This window comes from Vicugna pacos, chromosome 2 (assembly GCF_048564905.1).
Source record: "Vicugna pacos chromosome 2, VicPac4, whole genome shotgun sequence".
NCBI lineage: Eukaryota > Metazoa > Chordata > Mammalia > Artiodactyla > Camelidae > Vicugna > Vicugna pacos.
Window position 1 is genome coordinate 98,704,548 of NC_132988.1, and position 16,666 is coordinate 98,721,213.

Here is a 16,666-nt window from a genome sequence, read left to right on the forward strand (position 1 = left end):
CCCTAGCTATCCAGGGCCAGCATCCTGTCCTTTCTTATTCTGAGTCCCCTCAGGGTGCACCATTGTGAGTGGCTACAGAGGCTGGGCTGCAGGCCTGTCTTCACTGGAGGGTGGCGATAGCCACTGATGACTTGATGGCTTCAGCATTATTCTTTGTTTACTGGGTATGGCTTGCAATATTTTTCGTTCACAAGGCCAACAAATATTCAAGTAATTTTAAAACAATTTTCGCAATCTTATTCTTTATTTTCTTTGACTCATCTATGTGAATGAAAAATACTGCAAGCCATACCAGTAAACAAAGAATGCTGAAACCATCAAGTCATCAGCTGCTGCCGCCACACACACCCCCCCCCACCGCCCCGGGTGAATACAAGCCTGCAGCCCAGCCTCTGCAGCCACTCACAATGGTGCACCCTGAGGGGATGCAGAATTAGAAAGGACAGGATACTGGCCCTGGATAGCTAGATGCTTGTCAAAGGAATGAATTCAACGAGCCCAAATGTTTGCTTCCTCCCTTAGATAGAAAAGCGCTAAATTCTTTAACTTGAGATGCCTGGTTTTCTTCAGTTAACAAGTAAGCGTTTAATGTCCCAACTACCTGGTCTCTGTTGTAAAACTTCTATATATCCTAGCTTCTCCTCTACCTCTTCGGAGCAGTCCCTCAGAGTGATCTGAGAGGCTGTCATCCTGGGCTGAGTTCTCAGAATTGTCCACCTAATAAAATATAACTCTCAACTTTTAGGCTGTGTGTTTATTTCAGTCGACAGCCTTGATCATTGGTTTAATAGTTATTATGTATAATTGTTTTCCTACTTAAAAATTCCTATGTTTTAAAGTCACACAAAGTGACATTCTTGGAGGACCATGCCTTAAGAAGGTTATTGTGTCAATGACCTTTTCCCTCAAGGGAATAAAACTAATGCAAAGACAAGCATAATCTTTCTCAGGCAATTCTGCAAAGCAAGGAGCTCTTACAAGCCTGACGTTTACAAATAATTATAGTAATAATAACAATGGTAATAGAAGTAGTTAACCTTTATTCAGGTTTAGTATGTCCTAGAGAGTAATTTGCATGTTCCAGATATGCAAACTTATTTATTTTTCACAACAAATCCACAAGATGGGTGCTATTATTATCTCCATTTCACAGAAGAGAAAAGTAGGGCATAGAGGGGTAAAATATTTTACATGAAGTTTTACAGAGTCACATCTAGTAATTGTAAAGCTGGAATTCAAACCCAAGCTGTATGGCTCCAGAATAAATTTTCAAATATTGGATCAATCACAATTTGTCAGAAAGGAATCTTGGGAAAAAATAAAATAAAACTAAAATGAAATAAAATAATTTGGTTCTTGCTAAATGGCAAAACCTTTAAATTCCTTTTGAGTTATAGATAAAAGTCACATGGTGCCTTATCATTTGGAATTATTTTATGATCTGTCAGCTGGTAAACTGACTAGGTTCTCTTTTAATTTTGACAAAAGTGAAGAATCGCAGACATACGAGTTACTAAAGGATTTGTTACCGAGTCATTAGGCTCGTGTACTTCATAAGACCAATACCAACATTTAGAATCCTCCGTTGGTTTGATACCACAAGGTGATTTTTTCACTGAGAGACAATGGCCCACAGTAAGATTAGGAATGGTGGTAGAGGGCAATGGTAAACAAGGAGGTGGGGAAGAGTCAGCCAGTGGCATGAGTGTACTTGGGTGAATCAAACTGAAGAACGAATATTTGGGGAAGTTACGGATCTTGACATTTATTCCATTAAAGTATTTGTGGGTGTATGTTTATCCTTTGGAAAGTATTCATATAACCTGGGAGGTAGAGGTGACTACAAACACATTTTCATATGGCTTCTCCAGATACACATATAAAAAAAGAATCTGTAGTCTTGGTAACCAGGAGAGGTCTGGGTGTAAATTAATCATCTGTGTGGTTTTTCACTCCGATGTACCATCCATGTGTATCCTTAGTTTACAGCACTCGCAATGTTGTGGTATCATAAATGTTCTACAGTCTCTTCTCTGATTTCTTGCTAAACCGACCGAAGTCATCACTGCACTTTTGTCAAGTTTTTGTGTTCACAAAATCAACTCCTCCCAATTTATAAAGTTCCCTACCAAGTTCAATGTACAGTGTAAGAATTTGCTTACTCTTATACTGTCTTATACGCTCTGGAGCTCGCCAGGCTCTGTTTTGACCTGTCTTCACCACTTACCAGCTGTGAGATCTTGTCACCCCTTTGTGCCTAGGTTTACAAATGATGAATAATGGAAGTAACAGAAATATTTACACTTTAGGGTTGTTGTGAGAATAAGTTAATTATTATGTGTAAAATAATTAGAATAGTTCCAGGCATATAGTGAATACTCAGCAAAAAGGTGATAATTATTATTACCATTAAACTGTATGTTATAACTGTTTCTATAAATTTCCTTCTTGAATTTATAATGTTCTATTATGGAAACCATTTATTGAGTACACATTACTTTCTAGTCACTGGGCTGAATTTAACACGCATCATCTTACTTCAATCTCTCAAAAATATTTTAAGGTATAAAAGTTTATTTTCACAAATGAGGCTTAGAAAAATTAAATCATTTGGCTAAGCTTTCACCTCTAAAACTATGATTAGAATTCAGGTTGGTCTGTCCACAATTTAAACCCTTAGATAGTACTGAGATAGAGCAATTGATTTTTTTACAGATCTTATATAAAAGAATAATAGTGTAAGCAAAACCAAGAAAATGCTGTCTATCTGATCAGTGCATGGACTCAACTAATGCACTTCGGATCATAGATATGCTGCTCAGATTGTCCTTCAGGACTGAGTCATGTCTCCAGTGACTGTGAAATATGACAGCTGATGGCTCACAGCTGAGTCCCCCTCCAGGAATTTCTGTCAACACAGAGGAGCTGCCTTTCTTAAGGTTAAGAACTTCCCAGGGGCAGCCTTCACTCAATACCTGGTCAATGAAAGGACGTGTTAAGTCTGGCTCCTCTTTTTCCAATTCAGAACATCTCAGAAGGGCCATCTCAGGACCAGAGTTCCCATATGATCTGCCGGGGCTTCAGCTGGAACCAAATTACAGTTCAACTCTTTGACCTGCCCAGTCCTGTTTCCGTTACATTTTACAGTTACAGTCCCTCTAGTTCTTCCCTATAAACTGTCGTCACTCAAATTTCTGTCTCAGATTCTGTCTTTTGAAGAGGCCACATCCTTCACACTCTGTGCTGTTTTTGAAATCAGGGACAAAATCCCCCTTTCAAAGGAAAATACATGTAGAAATTTTCAGCCAACTAGTCATTGTACTAGAATTAAAAGCTGTGGTTTACTTTGAATTTTTCTCTGAATAACCTTAACTCTGAAAAAAATATTTATCAGTAAGGAGCTGATTGCTTTTAAAGGCTTCTACTGCAAATAGCTTTCAATAATTCTGAATTCAATAATTATTAGTTACTGTGAAGGAAAAGCTGGGCTGGGCTAACAAGATAACTCACAAGTCTAAGTATTGGAATACTGATCTGAGTTCTGCTGGACTAACTTGTAAATCTAAGTTAATTAGTGTTGGTTTGCTGTTTATGTTTTTTTGCTAGCCAGCTGGGTTTTCAAAGATACATATCTGGCTTTGGAATGTTGGTTTGCTGCCTCCCTGCCTCCACTTTTGTGATAATGATGCTGCTAAAGCTGTTCCATGCCTACTGGCTGAATACCCCAAGCTTGTACTTTACCCTATAAAACCTCATGCGCACGTCTTGGAGGTGCTCAGAGCTTCGGAGCAGAAGCCCCTCTGAGCCTGCCGGCGTAATACATCTGAGTACTCCAAACCTCCGAGTGGTGCTTGTTTCTTGGCTGGCCTGTTGTTTCTGTAAAAGGGAAAGGCATAATACACAATGTAAAAACAAATGTGACTGGGCATAACTCTGGTAAAGGAGGTGGAGATGTCTGTTGAAATTAAAAATATTTTATAAAGATTGTAATTTCTCTAATATTTCAGAAAACAGTATTTTCTCTATGCATGATTTAGAATTCTGGGAGCCATCTGGTTCAAACTCTGCATTTTCTAGATGATGAAAATGAAGCCCAATTCAAATAACAATTCTGTGACAGAAAAAGTGTAGATTCTTTGAATTCCTGAAAAATTGGTCCTCTCTTATGGATATTTTTATCATCTCTGAAGATATAAATGTATTTAAGCAATATAAAAAGCAAATCAAAACAACAAGGAGGTACCACTATGCATTTATTAGAATGACCCAAACCCAGAATCCTGAAAATAATACTGAATGCTGTTTGTGTGAATGGGGAGCAGGAACTCATTCATTGCTGCCAGAGATGAACAGGTAAAGCTCAGAGGGCTCGGGGGCAGTGGAAATACTTAGTATGATGCCATAATGATGGATACATGTCTGTATACATTTGTCCCCCTCGATACAATGCACAACACCAAAAGTGACCATAATGTAAAATGTGGATTTGGGGTGATTATATGTCAATGCAGTGTCATCAGTTATAGCAAATGCACCACTCTAGTGGGAAATGTTAATAATGGGGCAGGCTGTGCATGTAGTGGGAAGAGAAATATATAGGAACTCTGTCTACTTTCTTTTTAAATTTGCTCTGAACCTAAAACAAAACTGCTCTATAAAAAAGAAAAAAATCATAAAAAACAAAACAAAACAAAACAAAACAAATCAAGTGTCCAAAACTTATAAGGAATGCCTATAAATCAATGAAAGGATCAGAGGGAAAAAAAAAAGGAAAATGGGAAGAAATGATATGCACAGAAGGGAAAAATCTAAATATCCAATACATATATCAACATATTTAATCTCTCTGGACAATCAGAAAAATAGATTAAAATAATTAGGAGATAATAATCAGGAAAGCATATATTATATTAAAATTAAATTATATTCAATTGACTTTGAGAAGGAAACATTTATATTTTTGATCCTATTATGTCTTTCATGGTTCTAGGTAATTTGTCTTCATTGACTCTCTTCCTGAAATCTTAGAGCAAACTAATAAATAAGTTTTTTTATCTTCATCATACAGATGAGCAATTTGAAACTCAGAAAACTTAAGAATTTGCCAAAGAAAATACAAGTTAAAATTCTAACCAGGACTCAAAAATTATGTTTTAACTTCAAAGCCTATTAATGTTTCTGTTTGGACATGTGTATGTATATATGTTGGCCAAATGGAAAGGTACAATATGGTGAAAGAGAAAACGTCATGTGCATATCTTGTTAATTCACAAGATTAGAGACGATGCTTTTAATATCCTTGGATACCTAGAAACTACCATAGCAACAGGAATAGAGATAAACATTGGTGAATAACCCAGCATTGAAAGACTGGTGTCATATTTTTATATTTAAAATTTACAATATTTTTGAGAACTTCTAAACTTTAAAAATATATTATCTGCTTCATCAGTTTTAACCTGCTAAAATGTTTAGCTTACACAACACATAATACACAGAAACTAGAAAATAGCTCTCCAAGCTAATGGTTGTGAAAAAAAAAAAACTGTATCAAAGTAAATGGCATATTTCTTCCAATATATTTTGACGTGTTGTTATTTTTACCCCAAACAGTTATATCAGAACAAATCAAGGTTCTAGGGGTAGCCCTTATGCAAAATGAAAATACAGATCATTCTTTCAATCAAACCTCCATCTTGGCCTTTGGGGAAACTGCTACTGAGAAAGCAGATTCGTACAAAAGATCATTCTTCTGCTGTATTAGATTAGCAGCCAAATCACAAAATACCCAGAAACCATTACAAGTAAACAGTCTTCATTACAAGAAGCCAATTTTGCACATTGAAGAAAATAATTTTCTATAATACATGTTCCAAAATTTGAAAGAAAATTATAAATAAATGAAAATCTTAGCTATCAAAGGAAATACTGGATAATAGTTAACTCTTTGAAGCAATACCTCAGTCAAAGGATACAGTCAATTGCAAAAAAGACACAAAAGATGTTTATATAGAATAATAATTACAACAACTATAGGAGCTACTCAATTTACTGTCACATCTGCGTTTGGAAAGAGTGCCTTCTCACTTATTTGCTTGCCATCCCTTGCTGACGATAATAAAGTTGATTATAATAACAAACTGATCTAGTCAGTGTTCCTTAAGGAACTAGATGTCGCTCTCAGATTGAGTTGTTTGAGGAGAGTTTAATATAAGGATTTTTTTTTCAATGTGGAAAGAATTTTAAAAAATCAACAAGACATTTCTGTCTTGACATTAAGTTATTTCATTAGAAGAGGACAAATGGAAAGGAGCTTTTGAAGAAGGAAAAAGCCTACAGAAACCTTGAAAGGATGAAATTTGAGTCTCTGGAAATTACTTTGGGTAAAGAACTGAAATCTTGTAAACCACAGGACTGTGTATTGTTTCCTCCAATATACAGTCACCCCCAGCAAATATCAGCAGGTCACTGTGGGAAAGTTCGGAGGAAATTAACAGTGCATATCCGAGGCCATGTTGCAATGTTGTTTCTTGAAAAGACTCAGGTTCCCCCAGGTCAAGGCACTCCAAATCTGAATTGATTTAAACCTGGGAACCCTGACTCTCCACTACAGTGAGTTGAGTAAGGTTGCGGCCCACTTGATGTAAATATATTTTGCTATTATATGTCAAGCAGTATATTAGCAGCTGATGGTCTGTTTTATTTCCAGCAGTCCTGTGGTGAATCAGCCAACACCATAGGTACCTGTAGGCACACAGATCATCACTTCTTTTTTAAAACTTTATGTGATTATTCCTGCCTTATCTCTGGTAGTTAAGAGCTGTCACTTGCTTTTACTACTTTATTATATCCTTACTTTTAGTGAAATCAGGAAATTCAGTTTTATTACAATATCACCACAATCATCCCTGGTCCACTGAAGACAGCTGCCACTGAATATTTCAAGGATGCTTACAGCTCGCTCATCAAGGCACTTCTCAATATCGTCTAGGCAGCAGCCTCTAATTCTTTTTGTTGGTAAAGAAAGGGAATGTCTTAACAGGTTGTGTGGAACATTTTCTTTTCCCAGTGCTTTGAATTCTTTTCTAACAGCATGACTAAGGAAGATCTGGCATTTCTACCTCATTGACCACAAGCCATTAAAGAGTCTAGGCTTCATTTAGTACTTATGCCCCACCAACGCTAATACATTACATCTTGAATTTTAGGTTTGTGAAACCATGTCAATAATTTTAACCCAATACAGCATTATATTTCCCTTCTTGACTCAATACACTCCCATACATGCTTCACCAAGCCTGACTAATATAAATTTGGGAAGCGTTTACAATTAGCTGGTCCATGGCCTCCAAAAGTAGATTATAATTGCATGTCACAGGTTATCAGTGTTCCCTAGCAGGAAAGCTATGAGTGCATCCCTCAAATATATGAGCACTCCAACCCCAGAATCCCATTGAGAACATCTGTTTCCTGGGGGCCACTCCGAGGTACTGATTGCTGTGTCAATCAGTATCTCAGCAGGAAGCACTTAAACTGGATGATTCTAGGTGAGTATAATAAAGAAAATATTACAAAAGGATGAAGAGTCTATGAAAATAAGGGAAAATGCAATGTCTTGGACTAATATGGTAGCTTTCAGGTTGAAAACATGGTCATGCTCAATTCTTGCAGTTCTATGTGTATTACTACCCTTCCCACTGAGATGAAATATATTTTACCTTCCCTCTATTTTAGGCTGGCGTATGGCTTGCTTTGACCAAGAGAATATTGTCAAAGTGAGGCTGTGTTATTTTTGAGAGTAGCTCTGAAGAGATCTGGCAGCTTCTGCTTTCTCTGTCTTGGAGCCCTGAACCACCATGTAAAAAGACTGGCTACCCTCTTGGAGACAGAGGCTCACCTGGGTGTCAGCCTTTCCTGCTACCCTAGCTGAAAACCCAGTTGAATTTTACTGCAGCCAGTACCACATGGAACAATGATAAATTGTCCCCAAATCCCTGACACAATTGATGGTCCATGAGCAAGGGGATGTTGTCCTGTTAAGTCTGTTTGTTCTTCATCAATATAGAACTGAAACAACTAGTAAGAGTGGGGCACAGTGACACCCTCAGAACTGAAGGACATGCCTTGCGTATACGCTTCTAAGCTGACCGTAATTCTCGCTTCTTTTTGAAATCTTATGCAGAAGTATATACAAAACTTCAAGAACTCCAAATAACTTTTTGTCACCATCCTTATATCCTTTATATCCAACAGCTTGCATTGTGCCTCTTTTAACCCATCTTTTCTCCCCAGTTATGTTGTTAATCTTTGATGTGGGAGATCACTTTTTGTTTGACTCTTGATATTGCTATGCCCTTTGGAAAATGTCTCCCTGAAATAAAGTAGGCATTAAGATAGAGAAGACTTTGCACAAGAATACATGACAAGGATGTTCATCAAAGAGTAGTCAAAATATTGTTAAACATGACTTTAAATTCCATCAATAAAGTTTTAATTAAAGTCAGTACACTTATATATTCAGTGACCATTAATAGTTAAAAGGTAACTACTACGTTTATGAAAACTAGTATTTCTCTTTCTACTACTTAATAATTGTAAGATACTTTACCAAACAATAATATGCCTTTTTTATGTATATCAGTGTTGAAGACACTGTTCTAAGACATTTACATAGGATTCATAGATTTTACTGAATCACTATCGGCCATGATCACTATGCATCATATTGTAATGAAATATAGTTTCCATACTGTTATTTCGACCCTTAGTACAATAGCACCCTTAATATGATGAATAAATACCCAATTTGGCACAATAAAGATAATCATTACTAATCATAGTACTTACTATGCACCAGGCACTTTTCTAAGAGCTTAACCGCTTTAACTCATTTAATCCTCATAGAAGTCCAATGAGTAATATTATTATCTTCATTTTACTAATGAGGACACTAAGGAACAGAGAGATAATATAAATTTCTACATAGGTTAATTGACTACAGAACCAATAGAAAGGAATAAGATATTTTCCCATAAGGTTCCAACAGCTATGTGAACACACTTTGAAGTATGAGATCTAAATCACTCTGTTTTGTTTTGAATGTTATCATTGAGTTATTATAAAACAAGCTGCGAAAGAAGGTCAGTGGTATTCATCCTCTTCTCTTCTTTTTGGTTTTCTGTATCATTTCTTCCATTCCACTTGGAATATGCTATATACTCACAGAAAGTGTAGAAAGACAGCTCAAGTCTCTTAAAATTTTCTACAAACATGTTAACCAATTGCATTGTAACCAATTGATAGCCAACTCTTACATGTAACCATACACAAACTTTTCAGTAACTCTGGCAAGATTAAAATAATTCACACCTCTTTTTAATATTTAGATAGGTTGAACTTGAAATGATCATGCTCAACAAATGCAGAAAATCTTCTAGCAGAGACACAAGCCAAGAAGTGGTATATATGTTTAACTGGGGAAGAAACTGTGGAGGTGGGTAATGCTCCTATTTAAAAGGCTACAGACCATATTATGGTTTCCACTATACCCCATTCAAATGCAATACACTGAGCTATTTAGGATCGAATTTTCCTATACATAGCTAATTAAGTCAAAATTCAATGCAAAATACCATGGTGACATAAAACAAATTTAAAACTGTCCTATTTATCTTTCTAAAATAAATTGAGTCACGTAACAACAGGTGTTATTTTTCTAATGTGAACGTATTTATGGAATCTTGACACAGGTACAGTTTTATATTACCTGTAAATGCTGGTAAGTATTATTTGTTATTTTCATGTGAAGAGAGAAAGAAAACCTTCCAATTCCAATACATTAAAAATGTGGATGTTCCATAACAAACAACCTTGTGTACATAAATTATCTATCATAACATTATTACCAACAAGGTAATTATCACCCTCGGAATTAACACAATCCATTCAATTGAGTGGAGAAGATGTCTAATTATGATAAGTTGGGATGATTTCCATTTGGAGGCAAGATTATCAATGAATAGTAACCAAAATTTTTCATCTTTGAAAAATGTAAAGGAATTTTAAAAATTGTGTCCAAATGTGTTATATACATATATGGGAATGATTTTTGTGAGTTCTTGAGTGGCTTCTGCTTCCAAATCTCTCTCAAACTCCCAGTGTGAGTTCACTGAATGATGCATATTGCAGCCAATTCGACTGCAGAATCTGAGGCCAATTTTCTCCTTAGGTAGGTAGGCAATCCAGTCCAGTACAAAATTTGTTGTTCTTCAAATTCTGTTCTGTTGTCTAAACCATGCTTCTACTTGGCCTCCTAACTCTCTTATGACTAAAATCCCACCTGTGTATTTTATTCCCCTGGTATCAGTAGACTTTATTCAAATACCCATTACATGGATTCCCACCCAAATCTAGGTAATATGCTGGAAAAAATATACTACTGATATGGTTATAAAAATCAACATGAAACCCTTACATGAATCCCTATTTATAGCTCTTGTGTTTGACTCAAATGAACATGCAAAGCTTTCCTCTGTACTCGAATATAGAACTTCAGCCAGAATAGAGTTAAGCAACGGAATTAGGCATCAGAATTACAGAGCCAAGAAACTGATGAAGACTTACTTAAATAGACCAAAAAATATGTAAAGAAAATGAAAAGATTCCACATGTGTTAGTTTGGCAAGTGAAAATATTGCAGGATGGTAGCCAGGTGGACAGATATATCCATGGATGTTCTTTTTATCGGTTGTGTGTCTTTGTGCCAGTCTATTATACTCTCTGAAAATTGGTTTCCTTTTTCTAAAATGTGCAAACTAATACTTACAGGATTATTATATAGGTATAATATAACATCAATCTTTAATCAAGTCTATGTTAAAGTCTATACAGAACAGAGACATTCAATAAATTATTATTATTACTGTTATATTGTCTTAAATATCAATAACTACATAAAAACATAATTTTATTATTATAAACTGATGACTGTAGATTATAATAATACTAATAATACCTGGGTCTCTATTTAAAACATTTTCAGCAACATATAATCAAGGAAATGCTTATCTATTAGCTAAATTATAAATATTGACTATCTATATGTCATAGGCATTAAGTCTTGAGTTATCCAGAAGAATTTGTCTTTAATATCATAGAGTTCATTCTGATAAGGGTAACCATGAATACATAGTAATACAATCAATAAGTAAAAAGTGAATAGATAAGAAAATAGTGGAAAGCAGTAAGAGTGACTGAGTGTCTACATAAGTGGAGTGGTTAAAAAAAGACTATACAAAGAAGTGACAATGTGAACTAATGCTCGCATGATGAAAAAGATCAAGTTAGGCAAGCCTTTTGATTCTGGAAACATAGGTCTCTCAAAATACTCTCTAAAATATTCCCCAACTTGTTTAGATTTGAATATTTTAGACAAACATACAGTGGGCTTAGATTTATTAATTATTAGCAGTGGTAGGTAGTGAACCTAATCTCATTATTGATACTAGACTTATTTATAATTGATATTCAGTCTTTCATTCTGCTAATATTTAGAAAATGCTTATTGAACATTCAACTTACATTTGTTGTTTAATATCAAAGGGAGGAGGCATAGTGTCTAGAAATTTCACAGCTACAGCTGACTTCCTACATTTTTTACATAGACTCCTGTGATTAGGTATGTTGTTTAAAATCTTTATATCTTCATCATTGAAAATATGATGATAATAGTGTGTATATTGCAGACTTTTGAAAATTATATGAAATGATGTATAGAATCTATTCCCATAACTTGGCGTATACCAATGGATTTATTTTAACTAACATGATTTAAGAAAGTGAGGAAAACAAGCTAGACTACCCCTTTTTTTTTTTTTTCAGGGTATGAGAGGTACTATGATAAAGGCATGTCATGCCATGAATTATATAGAAGGAGCCTTAACTTTACTGAAAGGGTCAAAGGAAAATGCCTATGAGAGATTTTAGATATCAGTGAATGGGGATGGTATTCACACTGCTCACAAGCATGGTATTCAGAAAACTGTTGGAAAGAAGATGCCACTTACTAAAGTAAACAATGCTGCTTGTGCAGGGAATTTTTCTACCCAGATTAATCACATATACCCTGTTTGAAACTATCAGTCACTAAAATTGGAGGGAAATGATGAAATATGGACACAATATATGTGGTTCACTCTAATGTTTCCTTCTGTGCAAGACAATTTATAAAGTTCATGACTTTCCAAAGCAAAGGGAGAAACGGACAACTGTAATTAATCCATGCTATTGTACAGACAAAATTCTCACTTGTTTCACTTCTAGGTAAAGGTTAAAACAACATATTGAAAGGCCTGAACTTAAAGGAGACGAATTTAAAAATATATCTACATTCAGTGTTTCGAAGAAAAAATTATCTTGTGCCTTGGAGTAAATAATAGAATCAAAATCCAGATGGAAGCCAATCAAGAATCTTCTTGGATCAAATGAGTTATCCAAAGAATGGACACAGTGTGGCCATCCTGTAGGGGGAATAAATGCTATGAACTCTTCTTTTGCCATAATTCTTAAAGTTAATTAAAACAACCTATGTCAAGTAACTCCATTGTCCTAGCCCTAGAACTGATCCAAAATTAATGGAAACATTTCTATTCCATCATATGTGGACTCATATTTATAGCTTTTTATTGTGGAAATCGTTCTTAACCTAAGCAAGGGCATTCCAATGTGCTAACTAAGTTGGTTTTACAGCTAATCTGCTCTGATTCGGCTCTGATTTTGATATCCTAGTACCTTATTTGCTGTATTTCTACCTCATAGCATAGTTTCTAAGCACTGGGTTCTTCTCATACAACTCATCTCCCTTGTTGCATGAGTAACATATCTAAGAACTTGAGTGTCCTCTGAATAAAGCTCTGCTGTCAAACTGAATGCTCCTAATACCTGCTCCACAAACCACTTACCCTCTGTCTTCTTGAGTGAAATTCTTCATCTTATACTTGGTTTGGACCATTTAACTAACGTACTCATTTTTATGTGGTGAATGCCTACCATTTTCTACTGACTATAACACCATGTCTTTCCTATCTGGACTGAAATTCCACTCTTGAACCTACATTTAGGCTCAAACCTATGTTCTCATTATTCAAATAACTACCACAGGATTTGTTTCTTAGGGAACTCTAACATTCTTGAGATGGGGAAACACAAGCAAACAACCCACAATCAAGTCTCATGGTTATAAAACATATTATTTGATTTATACCATAATAAGAGTATTGGAATTCACATTTTCATATAAAGGGAATATTTAATTCTATGTTTCACATTCTCTAAGTGCTGTTCTGGTTCTTTTTAATTTCAACCACTGAGTTAATAGGGCTCAAAGGAAAACAAAATGGATTTATCCATCACTGAACACAATTAATTGTATATTGGCCTCTTTAGGAATGGAGTTAGATAAAATGACTTAATCACAATTTTTTAGGGGAAAATTATAAATAATTAACTACTCTGACGATGAATCCAATAAAAGAAAGTGAAATTCAGCACACCCAAGCAAATGACAATCAAATAAGGGAATTACTCACAAGGAATATTCCATTATTGTAACTGATTCTTTCCCATATAGCAATACCTACCAGTTGAGGTTACTATGTTTTAACACAAAACTATACACAATATGCCTGAAAATCAAGTTGAGCTATATAGTTACACACATAGCTAAATATATTACAATACCTGTATTATGTATTAATATTTCTACTTTCCATTCTTATACACCTCAGAAAACTTAAAAATGAATGTGAAATCTGCATTGCAATCAAATCACTGAAATTAAAGTTTTTACTTCTGAATTCACTGCAGAATGTATGTTGGACATAGCCAGGGAGAATTACTTGTGCAAAGGTTTACCAAGTATACCTAATTATTTTTGGTACAGTTGCCTCAACCTGAAAACCCAGAGACCCATATTCTAGAAGGATGCATATTTATCGGTACTACACAGGATAGATAAAATTTCCTGTCTGATGAAGCATTTGCTTCAGATAGCAAGTCTGTTTGTGACATTTACAACTTTGATGAGTGTCTTATACAGTGAAACACCCAACCAAAACAACTCAACAGACTGTATGAGTTTGCTAAGGTGGGGGGGTGGGGTGTGCTATAACAAAATGCTATGGTCTATGTGGCTTAAATTGCATACATTTCTTTTTTTTCACAGTTCTGGAAGCTGAAGTCAAAGATCAAGATGCCAGCAGGGTTGGTTTCCAAGGTCTCTCTCCTTGTCTTGCAAATGGCTGCTCTCTTGCTGCCTCTTCATATGGTCAACCCTCTGTACATACATGTCCCTGGTATCTCTTCTTCTTCTTGTACGGACATCAGTCATGTTGAATTAGCGTCCCACCCTAAGGGCTTCTTTTTAACTTAACCACACCTTTATAGACCTTATCTCCAACCTGCTTACATTCTAAAGTACTAGGGGTTGGCCCTTCAACATATGAATTTTAGAGGGACACCACTTAACCATAGCACAAATAAAACAAAAGAAGACCAAAAAAAAAAGCTTGCTTCTCAAATAAATCCTTAAATTTGCCTTTCAATTTATTTAATTTCATCTGCAAAACTACGTTTCCCAGAACCCCTTGTAATTGGTTTCTAGCTATTAGATACATGATACTAATTCAATGTCATGTGAGATCCTGAAGGTAGACGTGTGGTGGTGGCTCTCTTCCTACAGGCTTTGGTTGTTTTCTTCTTGTTTGAAAATTCACACATATGGTGGGTCTTCTTGGAGTATTTATTCTTCTAGTATTTATTCTACGTATTCCTGAATTCTTAACAAGAATTATATAATCTATATATTCCTGCTAAGAACTTTAAAGACCATTATCCAATTTTCTGACAATTGTACTGGCAATAATTTCTTGTTCCTGACCTAACTCTAGAATTGACTTCAAACAGAGCATCACCCATAATGCATCAATTTTAGAATGTTCTGGAAATAATTCCAAGTTATCAATCTAGAATTCATTCTTCAGCCCTTTCTGTTTTCTCAGAGGCACCTAATTCCTGTATTAAAATTCTTCTTGCTTAAGATGCTTAGAGTGGCTTTTATTTCCTGCACTGAGTCCTCTTCCATATTTATTTTGGCTTGCATTTATCCCTTCAACAATATTTAGATTAAACATTATTCTCTATATTTACTTTTAATATCCCAACTGCAAGATCATAGCTACAGCAATTTATCTGGGATAAATAATTCCTCTAGTTATTTATAAGCTCCCATCCTGGAAACAAATGGACACTGTTGGAATGGGATTCTCCTGACCTCCATCAACTGAAGTGTCAGTATCTTATACAATAGGATTCTAAAGGGAGTGTGGGATAAAACCCCTTTTTTATAAGAAGAATTGAAACAAGAATGTAAAGAATTTCTTCCACAATGTGCTGACAACTCAGATGGGTGGTGTACCACGGGGTCAGAAAGGAAAGAAGAGAGAAAGCAGTTCTTGTGCTCTGAGTCTCCCCCTACCCTTTGGGGAAAAGAAATGATTATGCTACGGTCTAATGTCAAATCTACTGAAAAAGGGTTTCATGAAGGGCACCTAGCAAGTTTTAAAACAGTTCTCTTTTGATGAGAGAAACCGAGAATTGGAGTCTTGCTTGCACCGGTGAAAAGTAAAGTGAGCTGTGGCTGAAGGTCTGAATCCCACCACTGAAATACAGAGTAGGAAATGGTGCCTTACTGCTTCCATGACTATGAACAGAGAATAGCAGAGAGAACAGAGTGTTGTCTCAGACTTTGAGTAAACTAAACATGCATCTGTGTACCCATGGGCCAGATGCAGGTCTTTTGCCTTATAGAAAGACAGTGTGTATTGCCATCTTGTGACCTAAAGGGGCAAGGAAATATGAACAGAAAGAGGCCAGAGATGTACCATTAGATGCACAGGGCTAAAGAAGGATTCGTGAATCATCACTTGGAATAGAAATTTTTCCATGTAAGTTCAAGACAATTGTAGTAGAGAAAGTTAGGCAGGAGCCCTTGGTAGAGCCAGGGTAAGGCAGAAGCTTGCAGAAGCTGCCTGGGGAGAAAGGGTTATACATATAAGCAACTGTTAGATTCCAAAACAGCAAAGACAGCTTAGGGAATTTCCTATTTAAGTAAGAACTGTCCTGCCTCCACTCTTCTCTGCCCAGCTGTAGGTTTGAGGAATTTGGAATTTTGTTTATAACATGGAACTAGACATTCTATTTTCTGAATCAAGACTTGTGCTTGTTTCTAAAACTATCTTTAGGACAGTATATTTCTTAAGAGCAAACAGTAAAGTCTTGGGTCTAGATAAAGTTGTCATGCAAAAAACAAGGAAAGCTAATTCCCTGAATAATATTTAAGTACAGGGGAGTAGAGAAAAAAAATCTGGTATTTTTATTACTTTATGAATTATATATACAGACATATTGAATACACAAAACCAACCATTACATGGATAATTCACTTCCTACCAGTTATTTCTCTGTTTTCTACTTCCTGTTTGTAGACAAACTTATTCAAGCAACTGTTTGCTTGTATTTCTCTAGTATCTTAGTTAATTCTTTAACATATGATCTTGGTCCCTTACCCACAATTTCCATTTCATGCTATTTCCAAAATGACCTATAGGCT